Below are 16,759 nucleotides of genomic sequence, written 5' to 3' on the forward strand. Positions count from 1 at the left end.
ACTTGAAAAGGATTTTGACTGTGTTCCAATTTTTTATTACCGTTATGTTGACGACACGATTTTGTGTATAAAAAAAGAACATGTAAAATCAGTATTAGACACTTTTAACAGCTATAACAGAAATTTGAAATTCACATATGAAATAGAACAAAATAACAGTATAAATTTTCTTTATGTTACTATCTACTGAAATTACAATTCTATTTATACTAATTAGTATCAGAAACCACTTTCGGCAGGCAGACTATTGAATTTCAATTCTAATCACACTATTCAACAAAAAAAAAATATTATTTCCAATTTAGTTGATAGAGCAGTACGTTTATCTGACCCGACCTTTCATGATGCTAATATTGAACAAATAAAAAAAATATTATTACAAAATAATTATCCGATCAATATCATAAATACAAATATCAATCGTAGACTAAGACAACATAGATACAAACAAATCAAAGGTATTATTGAATCAGTTCAGAATAATAAACAATATAATCAAGACACTATACTACCATTGCCGTTATGTGAGAATTTTTATTATAATTGTAATTCTATCTTTAAGAAATTGAAAATCACATGTGTTCCTATTTTAAGAAAAAAACTCAATAATATAATTAAACTAGGCAAAGACAAATTGTCAAAGTGGGATGAACCTGGAGTCGTCTACAAATTCAATTGCAAATCATGCCCAGCGAATTATGTGGGTGAAACGAAACGTAGTTTAAAAAAGAGAATTAAAGAACACAAAGATTCAATAGGAAAAAATAAGTTACCAGTATCTTCTTACATAGAGAATTTTCCTAATCATGAATTTGATTGGAAAAACACAGTTATTTTGGATAGAGAATCAAATTACAAAAAAAGAATTACATCTGAGATGATTAATATTAATATTAGTGATAACACGATTAACAGAAAAGAAGATGTGAAACTTCTCAATAAACAATACTGTCAGATTGTAAATATTGTAAAAGGGATGCGCTCTTGTCATTTAATTTTTGTTTGTGTGGTTCCAATTGTTCGGGCATCTCCGTTTCGTGCTTGACTCTAATTGGATGTTTAATTGCTTACTAAATTGACAGTCTAGTATAGACAGTTGTACCATGATGAGTAACATTTTGAAATTCACAGTTCATTTTATATCTCTGAATTTTCAGGTTGTTCTGAATAGTAAATATTTTATAAATTGATATTACTATGACTTAAGTTTTCTATAATTGTAAGTACGAATGATTTTGTTATTATTGTTGATGTGTACTGTAGTGTTATGATCATGTCGATTGTTTAAAAAAGTTTTTAATTGTTTATAATTTTTAATAAAGTTTTCCTGAAGAGGCTATGAATTTATGGCGAAACGCTGAAATTTCAAGATTGTTGTCTTAATTACATGAGGGATTTTCCTTAACCATTGTTGTATATGAGATTAGTATATAATAAATGCTTTGTTATATTAAAATTATCTCTAATTAACATATTTTTCTTATTCACAAAAATCATTATATCTATATCTATTACTTTGTGACGTCACGCTATTTATTTTGATTCGACTCTTATATGAATACACAATCGAGTAAACAGTGAGGTAGTGCCGCTTAATGTATTAATTTGCATAAACAGATAGATGCGTTAGACTGGTTGCGGTAATTCAGTGATCTACTAAATAGCTCATAAATAGGACCGTTACAGGGCCTACAACTATCTGGTCTGATTTTCAGGAGTTTTTCCAACCGCCTATTACTCACTTTCTTGCTGATTGGTTGTTGATATCTCGTCCCTCATTGTCGTATATCGGATCCCATAGGTCCACGGTCTGGTCAACAGTGGTCAGATTATTCAGCTTCCTTTCACTCAAAGGTGGATACGAAGCGTTCTCCAGCTGTATGTCGGTCAGAATGAACAGGAGTTTCTAGCATGAATGTCTCAGGCGTATCGAGCTTTCACAGTATCTTGTTTAGAGGTTCATCTTCTATCCACAGAAGTCGGTCGATGGGCGTATCTAATTCTTCAGAACTCATTTGTGGGGCCATTTAAGACGTTTCGGTTGCTGCCAGCTCCGTTGGCTCCACGTCCGTTATCGATCTGTCACGTCTGCTGCCCCAGCTCTATGTCTTCTCATCTTCTTCCTGCCATTTTAACTCGCTCTCCAAGCCCCTTAGTTCATGCTGTTGGCTCAGGGAAGTAGCGGACTGGCCTGCCCCCTCGAAGTCTCGTTTCCCAGCCCGGATAGACAGCTACTGTAGATTTTGCAGTAGCCAAAAGGCGCTCCTTGTAGAGTGTTTACACAACCTTGTTGTGTTAAGCTGCAGTATCGGTTGCTTGTCGATGCAGTCAACCATTGCTGGCTTATTGTCCTGGCGCACTTCTACGTAGAACGTCACGTTCTTCTTCGCTCTATCGACCTTCTGGCTAGATCCTGCTTCGGCAGCTCGCAACGAGTCCAGGTGTTGGTCGACTGGTTCGATCGTCTTGGCGTTGATTGACTTCTTTAGGGGGTTGACCGCAGCCATAGCCACGCAAGCCACAATTACCAACAGACGCATTGCGGTGAGGTTGCTTTTGTCCTCGTTAACATTATGCTCTGCAAAGCACTGATGCTTCCGACGTGCCGCTGCAGGGTATTTAAAGGAGGAATAAAGGCCAAACCAAGCAACCGGATTTCATCACTGGGTGATCACTGCGCGAAAAGCGCCATTTTGTTGTTTTTTTTTGTTTTGGGATGCATGCTCGATCGAGTTTTTCGCGGTTTCTTCACTCGCAGTACATCCTCAATGCTTAGTGCGATGCGACCACTTACTTGCTTTTTCTCAGAGCTTGCAAAAAGTAACGGTATCGCCATCGATGAAATGTTTGAATTAGACGTCATCTACCAGATTTCAATCAATTATATCGTTAATTTTCTCGTAGATTCTTAAAAATGAAGAATTTTTATGTGAAAGATTCGGCTGAAAGCTTAGGAAAATACGAATTGTTTTTCATATACAATAATAAATAGAGCAAAAGCAAACGAAAAGAAAACTGACTCTATTGTCAAATTTTTTATTATCCATATTTCATTACAGTTGGTCAATACATTTCTCTATATTATACATATTTTATGAAAAAATTGGCATGCCAAAAAATTTAGCTCTCGCCTATTTTGAGCAAGGTATTTTCAATCTAAAAATACGCTAATTTTACAGCTTAAAACTGTAATTCGTAGTCAAATTATTAGAAAAGATGTAATTAAACAGATACATGTTAGATGGACAGTAATTTTAAAAAAATTACTTTGTATAATACAAATATTTCTAGAAATCTTTGCTCCAGCATGCATCAGAAAAATATAAAGCATTTTATTTTATTTTTGAGATTGTAGTCTTTCCTCCCAAACACTTTTTCTCTTTAACTTTTTCACCAAAACTCGCACTCAAAAGACACGTCCACTCCCTTCTACGAGTCGAAACCCACTCGACAAATGCGTATCTATTCCACCTAATTTAGAAAAAGTTGTCTTACTCGTTCAATAGTTAGAAGGTGATTTTTACGAGGGGTAAAAAATAAAACAAAAATGGTTCAGTTTTTTTAATGTAAAAAACGCGATTTTCAATTTAAAAAGAAAATCAACGAAATATGAAAGGTATTGCTTTATTTTTTAAAATGAGTCCCTACATTCATTATAGACGGAGCTAAAAAACTTTGAATTTTAAGTCAATGTATCATAGGGTGAGAACTAACTTATGCACGCATCTGTATACGTATAAGTTGAACATGTTATGTCAAATCTATTTTAATTTACAAAGTTTGCGTTTAAACTGATTATCCTCATAAATTCAATGCGATTAAATAAAAGAAATTTCTAACTAACATGCTTCAGCTGTTTTCAATTCATTCAAATAGAAACGCTTGTTAAAGAAATTGATAATTTCGCTTGTATTCCTTATTCGGTTCCTACTTGGATATTTCCATTCTCTTAAGCGAATTAGAAAAATTTAAGCTATAAATAACAGAGCGATTACTTTTTAATTGCCTTGATTATCTTCAAAATTTCAAAACTTTTAAGGTTGATTTTGGTTTTGTAAGATATGACATTTTTGTGGTGCATTTGTTGAGTAGGGAAAATATCGGAAGACTATTTTTCACGGAAATAGATTAGACTATTTTTCACAGAAATTCAATGTCTATAAATTATATATATGAATTGTAACGGGGGGATTATCCTGCAAAAATGGGAAGTTTATATAAGAGCTAACTCCCACGATGCAGAGCAAACCGCCGCTCCGTTAACATGTATGTTAGTACGTGTATTCGCCTTAACGTCAGCTGACTTAACTTGGTTGTCTTCGATCAAGCAGAGTTGAACTCACCTTAAGTCACGTGCCTTGTGACACACGATGAGTTTGAAGTGTGAGCGACTTTACTCCTTCTCAGCTTAATCCCCTAGACGTAATAGGATTAACACCTAAGCCTATTTCAATTTCTTAAACTATTAGGAAAATCGTATGACGAAATCGGCGAATAAGTTTAACAAAGTTTATTCATAAAAAATCTATACAGTCTTTGTCGGGCCGAAAGACTGACGCACGCGAATAGGATTTACAATTAAATAATTTTCCGTGAGAAAAAGAGAGAGAGAGAGAGAGAGAGAAGATACGAAAATTGGTGCGATCTAACGTTCGGGGCGAATACAAAATTAACAACGCTAACGCGGCTGAGCAAAATAATAAATATATTTTGACACGCGATAATAAAGGGAGGTGCACCTACCCTGCGGTGCAATTACGGTGATCAGCCGTAATTGTTGATGTCAGCAAGATATCAACTGCCTCCGGTCCTTGGTTATTAGCTGTGCTGCCTCGTACCACCTATCAGCTGCAAATCTGCTGCTACCAAAACGCTGCAATCTGTAGGTCTCGTCGATGCACTCACGCGCGTAATTAATATGGACCAATAACTATTAGTCGGCGAGAAAAACAGTTCAAATAAATTCGGCGATATCTACTTGTCACAACAGCTGAGACGTAACTGCTAATTTGAAAGATCGCGCGCCCCCCCTCTCTCTCAATACTTAGAACTAACGCGCGAAATTCAAAATCGCGAATGGTTCGATTAATTGAATCGACTACCGTTGCAGCCCCCTCCAAGTCCTGACTACCCGGGCAGGACGAATACCCGCGATTCGCTGCCATCAGGAACCTGAAAGTAATAAAGAAGGAAAGGAAACAAAATAAACACTCCCTTCTTTATTTCGGCTAATTTATTTGCCCTCCAGGGCCTACATCATTGTTTGGCTACACCTGGCGCGCGATGTTTCGGGTAGCGCCAGTGTGTAGCCTTCTTCGGGCACCGCTGGGAGTTGGTCACCCCAGGCTCTCCACAGATGTAGCAGCCCCTCAGCTGCGACCGAGATTGAGCAGCCTCCCGTCCTTGTGATGGCTGCTCAGCAGCCAGAGGGGACTGCTGGGCACTGACTCCCTGTGAGGCGGTGATGGTCACGCCTCCCACCGTGGCGGTCGCACGTCCATCCTTCGACCTGACCACGATGGTGGTATCAGGAGCCATGCGCCCGTCCACATGGACCGTGAGCGTCGGTCCAGCGTCAGTAGCTCCCGGGGCTCTCTTCTCTTGAGCCGGCGCCGGGAACGCTGCGGAGGACTCTTGTCCGTTATCCACCCGCAGCAGGGCCTCTCCATAGGCCCTCTGACGCTGAGCCATCCCTGCCCACTCCCCGAGCAACTCTTCTGCGCCCTGGCGGCTCAAAAAGCGTCTCAGGTGCTCCTGCACCTGAGACTGGAGTTCTTGAGCGAACCGCCAGGCACTCCCCACCTCGTTGATCCCCAGACGCACGTGTCTGAAGTCGAGGAGGAGAGTAGGCTGCTCAGGGATCCGGGGATGATTGCAGACCCAGTGCGAGGCCCCGCAGGTTTCCCTGGGTCCTGGGCATTGGCTCGCACTGTCCGACGTAAGGGTTACGCCGGACTTGAGGGTCTGCACCCCCTGGTCCACTGTAGACTTGGGACGTTCGACACTGTCTTGGTCCTCGGTCTGTGTCGAAGCGTCCCGAGAAGCCTTCTTCGGGGCGACCCACGACGAATCCCGGAGAACCTCTGCCACCGAGGCATTGCGCCGATCCCTTCGGGTGGTCCCTTCCAACTGGACCCTGGCGAAGCTCCGCAGATCTTCAATAAGCTGCGTCGCATCAGAGCCCAGTTGCAGATCTAACAACATCTGCGTGACCACCTCGAAGGTCTCCTCTTCGACGACGATTCTCCGGTCCATCTGAAACATCCAAAAAACAACAAATTTCGGATGAATCTCCCTGCGCGAAGAAACAATCCTAATAATAGCCGCATCCCACCGAGTTATACGCTCCCTCGCGATTCTTTGTGGGAACGTCCTGGCCCTCGTCGGTTACCGCTCGGTTTTATCGGCCCAACCGTCCTTTGTACGACGGGCACGGTCCTTCGAGGCCTACCTCTCCCTCTATTCACCTTCACGGGAGAGTTGTTGCCCCTCGCTGGAACGGTGAATGCCTCTGGAACCTTTCGAGGTCGACCTCGACCTCTCTTAGTTGGGGCAGATACCGGTAACTCCGACGTCTCGGTGGGAACTTTATCTACGACCGTGGGGGCTGCTAACTGGACCCGCTCGCTATCTGATAAATCCCCTCCCGGATTTTCGCGCGTATTCGCGGAATCGTTCGCATCCTCCGACGGCAGTTCTTCTGGCGGCTCGCGAGGTTCGATGACCTCCTCGCTTTCCTCATCCTCACCCGGACCGTAATATGGTTTAAGGTCTTTGGCATGGAAGAGCTCAGACAGGATCTCCAGCTGATTGCCTAGCCTGTACGTGTTGGAACCACAAACCTCTTCAATCACGTACGGACCAGCATATTTCGGCGCTAATTTAGCCGAAATACCTTGAGCAGCTGAAGATAGAATCCTGTTCCTCTTCCAAACCCAATCTCCGACCTTAAACTCGGGTTGCCGTCTCTTCCGGTCATAATAAGCCGCCTGACGCGCAGCTTCCTCCTTTGACTTGGAGTTAGCTCTCTCCCACAAATTAGGAAGCTTCTCCATATGTTCAGCCCAATCTTCCACAGCCTGACCCTCCGAACATTCAAGGGCCTGCTGATCTTGGGTTCTTCTGAACGTCAAAGGAGGTACCGGCTGACGCCCAAACATGAGCATCGCAGGACTATATCCGGTGGCGCTATGAGTTGCCGAGTTCAACGCGAAGTTGAACTCTGACAGGTGTTCATCCCAGCTCTTATGATCACGGCTTACGTAAGACGTGATCATGGTCCTGAGTGTCCTGTTTACTCGCTCTGTGGGATTCGCTTGGGGATGATACACGGGAGTCAAAGCGCGCTGGATGCCGTTCATCAGCAGGTATGAATCGACCTCCTGATTCTTAAATTCGGTTCCATTATCCGACAAGAATACCTCTGGCGCACCAAACCTAGTGACGATCCTCTCGTGTAATTCCCTTGCGATTGTCTTCCCATTGGCCTTGCGTATCGCAACACACTCTACCCAGCGAGTAAACAAGTCTATAAAGACTAAGATATACTCAAAACCTCGAGAGCTTTTAGGAAATGGACCAGTGATATCACCGGCCACCACCTGCCAGGGTCGTGATACTTGTCTACGACCCATCAGCCCGCAAGGTGCTCTTTGTTCCACCTTGCATTGCTGACATACCGGGCAACTCTTTACGTACTCCCTGACCTGATCATACATTTTAGGCCAGTAGTACAAGCGCCTAGCCCTGGAGAACGTACGCTCTCGTCCTTGATGTCCTGCAGTAGGAGCATCATGGACTTCCTGGAGCACCTGGTACCTTTTCTCCCTAGGCACCGCAAGCTTCCACGCTTCATCGTTGTCGATGGACCCTTCACCATCCTCATCAGGCTGATAATGATACAGTCTCCCTCCCACCACCTTCCAAGTGGGATGAGAGTGTGGGTCCTGGCCTACTTCCTGGTATTGTTGCAAATACCAGGCGTCAGTGGTCTCCGGCCGACTATTTATAGCACTCACTTCAATCCCCTCCTCCTCATAGGCCCTAGATAAAGCGTCTGGCACCACATTGAGATCCCCTCTTCGATATTCGATATCGAAGACATTGCCTTGTAATGCTAGCGCCCATCGCGCTAATCTTCCTGTGGGATTTCTCATATTGTGGAGCCATTTCAGGCAACTATGATCAGTGATGACCTTGAAGTGATGCCCTTCAATATACGGCCGGAACTTTCCAATGGCCCATACCACTGCCAAGCACTCTTTCTCGGAGACCGTATAATTTCTCTCAGCACTGTTGAGTGATCGGCTGGCGTATTCTATTACACGCTCCTCTCCCTCGACATCCTGTGCGAGAACTGCCCCGATCCCACTGTCACTAGCATCAGTTTGCAGTACAAACTGACCGTTCGGATCGGGTGATTGCAGTATTGGGGCGGAAGTCATCGCCTCCTGCAATCTCGTGAAAGCTCGCTCTTGCTCCTCCTCCCAAGAGAAACGTACATTCTTCTTTGTCAGGCGGTTTATAGGTTCAGCGATCATGGCAAAGTCGGGTATAAAACGTCTATACCACGAAGTCATTCCCATGAATCGCTTCACCTGTTTGACAGTCCGGGGTGTTGGATACTCTAATATCGGGCGTATTTTCTCGGGATCTGGTCTTACTCCGTCCTGGTTCACAAGAACTCCCAAGTACCTGACTTCCGTCTTACAGAAGTGACTTTTGGCTTTGTTGATGGTTAGGCCCGCACCTAGAATTCTTTTCAATACCATTTCTAGGTGCCGCTTATGCTCCTCAAAGGACGACGAAACCACAATTACGTCGTCAAGGTAAGCAAAAGCGAATGGATCCATATCCGGGCCTATCACCTTGTCCATCAACCTCTGGAAGGTCGCTCCTGCGTATGACAGTCCGAAGGGCATTCTCTTAAATTGAAAGTGCCCTAATCCAGGAACTGTGAACGCTGATATTGGACGCGATTCTTCCTTTAAGGGAATTTGATGGTACGCACTGCTCAAGTCCAAAGTAGATATGAACTTTGCATCCCTTATCCGTCTTAGGATGTCGTTCATATATGGTAAAGGATAGGCATCAGGTTTGGTAATTGCATTTACCTTTTGATAATTCACGCAAAACCTATATTTTCCATCAGCCTTCCTTACCATTACTATCGGACTTGACCATCCGCTGGTCGCTGGTTCGATAACATCTTTTTCCAGCATATCTTTGACCAGCGTGTGCATTTCCTCTCGCACTCTATCTGAGACTGGGTAGTACTTCTGTTTGATGGGTCGAGCATTTCCAACATCTATTTCATGCTCAACCCCCACGGCACAACCTAAAGTCTGACCTCCGTCAGGAATCAATCTTCCGACGAGGTCTTCAATTTCTTCAAGCTGTGACTCCGTGGCTTCCCATAGTCCTACCGGTGCGAGAAATGCCGTACCATCAATTCCAGCCACTTCCATTGGTACTTTCACTTGGGCGTCCTTAAGCCATAATTCATCCTCATCGGGATCCAAAATTGCGCGGAACTCTCTTATAAAGTTCGCGCCTACATAGCAGTCATCTGTGAGCAGCGGCGTAATGGCGACTCTGATTGTCTTCGTGATTCCCCCTACTTGAAAAGGGAACATCACGTGACCAATTATAGGGCACGGGCGTCCATCAGCAAGCCTTGCATCGCCCGCCCTGGTCACATTCAACCCGAGTCCCATCTCCGATGCCAATCTTAGCCCTAATTGACCCATGACCGTGGATGAGGCGCCGGTATCATAGAGTGCTCTGATTTTAAAGTCACCTATGTCTACCCGCAACCACCACCTGGTCTCATCCTCTGGGTCATATCCACGAGTCCCATCTTCGCCTCCTTTCATCGTGCTTTTCAGCGGCTTTTTTCCTTCCGCGGCCGCGACGATGGTGGGCTGGCTTATACTCGTGGATCCCTTCGGCAGAAGAGCTTCTTGTGTGGAGGGGCTCTCCCTGGAGTCTTCCCCCTCCTCCACAACCTGTATGTGGCCATCTGGTCCTTTCAGGATAACTACTCCCCTATTCTGCCGAGGGCTGACATCGAGTTCAATTGCCTTCCGCTCTAATATACTGCTATGTCCTGGGCTCTCTTGATGCCCTCCCAGGACTTGTTTGGATCCCTGGGTCGCCGACAACTTGCTGTTTCCCATCGGCGACCCGCAGCGAGAGGTCGAATTTACTGGAGGCGCGAAGATGACCTCTTCTCTTCGCTCTCCTTGTCGTTTCCCTTGTTGCAATCTGGGCAGAACTTGCGACTAAAACCCAGTTTGCCACAAGCGGAACACTGGAGAGGCTTAGTAAAGTCTATCTTCCGCCTCTGACCTTCTCGCCGCTCGCCAGGAGACCTGGAAGAAGGAGAACTTTTCCTTCCTCCACGCCATCGGCTCTTACGCTGTTCTGGAGGGCTGGCTTGCTTGTCAGCGGCCAACTTGCGCAATATCCGCTCGATGCCCTCCAGGCGTTCTTCCATCTTCTTATCAGAAGTAGGAGCTTGCGTAGCCGATACCGATGCTTGTTCGGTAGGCCTCCTGACGGGGTTCTCCACGCCCAGTCCGCGCTGCGGATCTGCCTCCTTCTTCGCACGCCCCTTCCCTTCGCTGGCCATTGCAGCGGTTTGGGATTTACTACCAGCCGTTCTTTTGCTCGGCTGGTAGGCGTGCTGAGGGAAGATCGTCGAGTTGGATTCAGCGAATACACGTGGACGGCGACCATAAGATAAGGTGTTCTATACCTCGGTCGCCCTCCTGTTGAATTCGCGTATTGACGTCATCTCGCTCCGACGCAGCTGGATTTTGATGGTTGGAAGGAGGTTTGCATGGAGTAGGTCTAATAACCTCTCCAAGGGCATGGATGGTTCTAGTCGATTGACAAGAGCCACCAGGTTGGACACGTAGTCTCGTACTAGTTCGTCCTCACCCTGGAACCGGTTCTGGGCTTCCTTTAACAGTCTTTGTTGCTGTTGCGTACTTGTGCCAAACCAATCCCGGGCGTCCGCGACGAACTCGTCATAACTGAGCCACTGGTACTTGTTGTTATCGTACCAGGTCCTCGCGTTACCTTCGAGGATCTCTGATACGGAACAAAGCACTTCGTCGTCAGTTAGTCCTGCACCTACGCGCAGATCCTCCAACCTCGACAGAAACGTATCTATGCTCTGTGCCCTACTGCCCGCAAACCTCAATTTCCATCCGCGGACAATTTTCCCAACATCTCGGGTTGTGGAGAGCCCTGAGAATATCTGATGTCCGGTGCCAGATGATCCGCTTCGACTCCTCTGTCGAACGGGTGCGGATCTCCCATAGACTTCAGAATCCTCTTCACCTCCTCTTCGTTGGAGGACTTCCGGTGTGGTGACGTCCCTTCTCCTAGGTGTTGGTCTTGGAGGAGCCGGTGTACTCCCCGGAATCCCCGAGTCGTAGTGACAGGTGTATGTGTCCTGAAAGTCCACATTACGTCCGGAGCGCGGTTGAACCGAGTCACGCTGAGAAGAACGGTTAGCACTGGCCATATCATGCATTGCGTCTTCCAGCTCTCGAATTCGTATGCGCATGTCCTGCGCCTCGCGCTCCGCACACACCTGTAATCCCTGCAGAGTCTGAAGGGTTTCTAGGATTCGACCTACCAACTTTTGGTTATGGTCTATTCCCTCCTTCAGATACTCTATCTCTCGGAAGGCTTCACTCAAGGATAATTCTTCCTGAGGTTCCTTCCGAGTGCAGGGTTCCTGCGCCCTGGGGTCCGGATTGCTCCGTCTCCTCTCCTCCTTCTCCTGCTCTTGCGTACTAAGGGCCTTCTGGATGAGTTCATCCTCTTCTTGGCGGCTGGCTTCACCCTCAGAGTCCTCATCCGGGCAGGTGAATGTCCTTGACATGTCAGTCAATGATATTCCCCCCCTATTGATGATCCTGAGGGGATGGTCGCTGTTATCATCCGTGGTGGAGTTTTCCAACTCGTCACAGACTGTGTCGAGCCACGCTTGTCGGGATCGCCTCCTGCGCCCCGCTACCTCTTTGCTGTGCGTGGTCTCTTGGAAATCTGTGGCGGTATACTCACCCAGCAACCATCTCCCAAGCCTAGCCGCCTGTTGGATGACACTTCCATCCTTGCGCAGCTCCAAATCCGCTAAATAATGTTCGCGCTGTGCGGAGGTCAGCTCTAATGCCCAATTGTCGATTTGAGCTGACAACAGAGCCATCTCGCCTCCGTACGGGTGTAGGATGCGGTTGAGGTTTAAAATTTCGGCCTAATCGACCACTACCGCTTCCTATCACCCAAGGTATGAGCGGGGTGTACACTATTTAGTGTCACTACTTTTAATGCCTCCTTTTATAAGGCCTTTTAAAAGGAGATTATGAGCGCGTGCAGTCTCCGCAAACTTTCTATAAATATTATAAAATTATCCTACCTAAGGTCGGAGCCTGCTGTTTGCTTGCCCCGCCTGGCTAATGTTTGGACTGCACGCTTGGGTCGCGCTCTCTGCTTTATCGTTGATCAGGTGTTACCAACCCCCCTTTATACACCAAACTATGGTTGAAATGGGTTAACACCTGATTCTCCCGTACGATCTGAAATCACTTCGACCTATCAATAATTATCGCTTTCGGCCCTTTTTACAATAATCTTAACAATTTTTAACCAAAGGTTCGAAGTGGTTTCGTTTTTTCCCCAGCAGAGGGCGTACCGCTCACGATCTCGCTCTACCACCCGCTCAAACCTTCCTAAGCGCTCGCGCAATCGTCTCTCTCTCTCGTGCGTCGATTACCTTCGACGCACAATCCTATTCGCACGACACGGGTCTTAATACCAGTTGGGCGCCATGTAACGGGGGGATTATCCTGCAAAAATGGGAAGTTTATATAAGAGCTAACTCCACCGATGCAGAGCAAACCGCCGCTCCGTTAACACGTATGTTAGTACGTGTATTCGCCTTAACGTCAGCTGACTTAACTTGGTTGTCTTCGATCAAGCAGAGTTGAACTCACCTTAAGTCACGTGCCTTGTGACACACGATGAGTTTGAAGTGTGAGCGACTTTACTCCTTCTCAGCTTAATCCCCTAGACGTAATAGGATTAACACCTAAGCCTATTTCAATTTCTTAAACTATTAGGAAAATCGTATGACGTAATCGGCGAATAAGTTTAACAAAGTTTATTCATAAAAAATCTATACAGTCTTTGTCGGGCCGAAAGACTGACGCACGCGAATAGGATTTACAATTAAATAATTTTCCGTTAGAAAGAGAGAGAGAGAGAGAGAGAGAGAAGATACGAAAATTGGCGCGATCTAACGTTCGGCGCGAATACAAAATTAACAACGCTAACGCGGCTGAGCAAAATAATAAATATATTTTGACACGCGATAATAAAGGGAGGTGCACCTACCCTGCGGTGCAATTACGGTGATCAGCCGTAATTGTTGATGTCAGCAAGATATCAACTGCCTCCGGTCCTTAGTTATTAGCTGTGCTGCCTCGTACCACCTATCAGCTGCAAATCTGCTGCTACCAAAACGCTGCAATCTGTAGGTCTCGTCGATGCACTCACGCGCGTAATTAATATGGACCAATAACTATTAGTCGGCGAGAAAAACAGTGCAAATAAATTCGGCGATATCTACTTGTCACAACAGCTGAGACGTAACTGCTAATTTGAAAGATCGCGCGCCCCCTCTCTCTCTCAATACTTAGAACTAACGCGCGAAATTCAGAATCGCGAACGGTTCGATTAATTGAATCGACTACCGTTGCAGAATGTATGAATAAATGAGCTCACGCTTCTAAAATTTTATCAAATATTTCAATGTTATTCCAAAATTTTTCTCTCAAACAGCACGAAATTCTTAAGTTGAATCTTTCATGAAATATTTGTCTGAAATATTTTTAAAAATATATATGTTGTAACAGGGGAGGTTATATAAAAAAAATGGAAAATTTATTTAAGAACAAACTCCCACGGTGCAGAGCTAATCGCCGCTCCATTAAACACGTATGATTGTACGTGTATTCGCCTTTACGTCAGATGATTTCGCTTAATTGTCTTCTATCGAACGGAGTTGAACTCACCTTAAGTCACTTGCCTTGTGACACTCGATGAATCTTAGGTATGGGCGACTTTACGCCTTAAAATTCGGATTAAAACCCAAGTCTTTTACAAATCGTTTAAGCTACTGGGAAATTTAAATGACGTAATCGGTGAATAAATTTGACTAACTTTAATTAATAAAAATAACTACAGTCTTTATTGGGCCGAAAGATTAACGCTCGCGAACAGGATTTTACAATGAATACTATCCGGTGAGAGAGAAAGAGAGAACATTCGAAATTTACCGTGAACTAACGCTCGGCGCGAATACAAAAAAATCGCTATCACGATTGATAAAATACCGAATGTATTTTTTCACGCAATAATGACGGGAGGTGCATCTACCCTGTGGTGCAATTACGGTGATCAGCCATAATTGTTGATGAAATATATCAACTGCCGCTGCTCTCCTATTTATCACCTGCGCTGCCTCAGTCTGTCTTTAATCTGCTTCAATACTGTTCCTACACTGCTGCTATTTGCTGCTGCAATACAGTCGTTGCACTCACGCACGTAATTGTCCCAGAAAATCTTTAATAACGGCGAAACACGATGCAAAACAATATCGGTGGTAAACTCGCGTAAACAGCCGAGGCGTAACTGTTTATTCAAATGATCGCGCGCCCCCTCTCTCTCTCTTAATTGTTTGTACTAACGCGCGAGAAGCAGAAACGCAAACTGATCGATTAATTGAATCGACTACCGTTGCAATGTAATATTTCTAATTATTTTTATGAGATAATTTACCTAAATATTTCAGAATGATATTGGAAATATTTCTAGAAATATTTCTCTTTTTGGTTGTTAAAATATTCCATAAAATCTTTCTGAAAGCTTAGCTAAATGTTTCATGAAACATTATTTTAAAATATTTTTTTTTTTTTATTGAAGCTTTTTACAAGTTTATTTCGCTTATAAACTAGATGTAATTATGTGTATATATTTATGTGTATATGAACATTTTGTATATAAATTAAATCTTAAGGTTACATTTTTTCATAAATTTGAAAATAATCTTACAAACGTTGATGTTCGGTTCTGATATAAACATTTCGATGCACATTGGAAGTTGCAGTTTGAGTTCGAAAAGTTTTTTTAGTAGCAGTGATCTTTCGCTTTCGTACGCATCGCATTGCCAGATAACGTGATTAATGTTTTCGGGTTCAAGGCCGCATTTGCAAAGAGGGCTGTCGGTCACTTTAATTTTTGCTAATGACTCCGCAAGGTGATAGTGGTTGGATCTAGCTCGATTTATTGAGACTATTAAGTATCTGGGTAACTTTTTCTGAAAAAACCATGGACTTTTTTTGTCCCGATAATAGCATTAAAAGTACTTGCTGCCTTTAATGTTACCCAGATCTTTAATAATTTTTGACGTGTTATCGCTAGCTATTTCATTGATCTGGGGCTAGAGATCTGAGTGTGAAATTTTATTCATTTGTGGAAATGAATTCCCAAATGAGCGGGAATCCAAAAGAATTTTAATTTGTGTTGGGGATTCAGACTTTTAAAATTTGCTACCTTCTGTTTTATTTTAATAACGTAAGGATTCGTTTTATTGTCGATTTTTACGCTTACTAAGGTTTGGAGAACGCTTTTGGAGTCCGAGAAAATGAAGACGTTGGGTTCGTTAATTTCCAGGGCTATGTCCATGGGTAAGTTGATAGCGATAGCTTCGGCAGTGAAGATAGAGCACACATTGGCAATACTTTTGTTTGTTGCAATTCCTAGCCTGGGAGCTATGCATGCTGCACCTACGAATCTTCTGTCTGAGAATTTACTACCATCTGAAAATATAGTTACAACGTTGTGGTGTTCTTCTAAGAATTTCTTAAAACATTCATCTGGATTTTTTGCTGTTTTAATTTTATTTCCTCGATCGAAATTAACGGGTATTCTAAAGATGTATGTATTATATTCGGAGTTGAAAAGTAAAGATTCGTGTATATTTACGGAGTTAGAAAAGGCGGTCATGCCTAATATACAGTCATTCAATATTCGTTTGGGCTTGTCTTTGCCAGGTGGATGATACATTATATTTTTGTACATGCGATTGTTTTTGTTTGCTAGCGTTTTTAATACATATCTGTTACCTAAGAGTTTAGCCCTTTCTTGAATAAATGGGAACTTTGCTTCGGTTAAAAGAATATTAGTAGGGGTGCTTCTTCTGAAACCCAATGCCGCTCTAATGGCTTGATATTGCATTTGTTCAAATTTGTTAATAAACTTTTTCTTTTCCGATAAGTATATGAAGCTCCCGTATTCAATTGATGACCGAACATAGCTCTTATATCAAGTGATTAAGGTTGCAAGGTCTGCACCCCACCAAGTTCCGCATACAAATTAAATTATATTCAGCAGTGTGGTACATTTAGCTAATATATTATTCATATGCGTTGTAAATGTCATTTTATAGTCGAAAGTTATGCCCGGAAATCGAGCTGTTTCGCTAGATTTAATTGGGTGATCACCGATTTTTATAGTAGTATATCCCGGAAGAATCTTTTTTTTTGTTGAAGTGAACGAAGACAGTTTTTTTAGGAGAAAGTTCGACACCAATTTTGAGTAAGTTAGATATAATGGTGTCATTGGTTCTCTCTAGCAATTTAAGGCAATTTACTGCTGAAGATGAGGTAGCAACGACTGCAAT

The 16,759-nt window shown here is 43.7% G+C and overlaps 1 protein-coding gene across 3 annotated transcripts in view; it reads right to left on the minus strand.

Moving 5' to 3' along the window:
* Positions 1–16,759, minus strand: part of LOC131666866 (sodium- and chloride-dependent transporter XTRP3) — a 1,010,463-nt gene that overhangs the window by 50,017 nt on the left and 943,687 nt on the right. The window lies entirely within an intron of this gene.

Source organism: Phymastichus coffea, unplaced genomic scaffold (genome assembly GCF_024137745.1).
Source record: "Phymastichus coffea isolate CEN01 unplaced genomic scaffold, Cenicafe_Pcof_1.1 PCOF00004, whole genome shotgun sequence".
Classification (NCBI taxonomy): Eukaryota; Metazoa; Arthropoda; class Insecta; order Hymenoptera; family Eulophidae; genus Phymastichus; species Phymastichus coffea.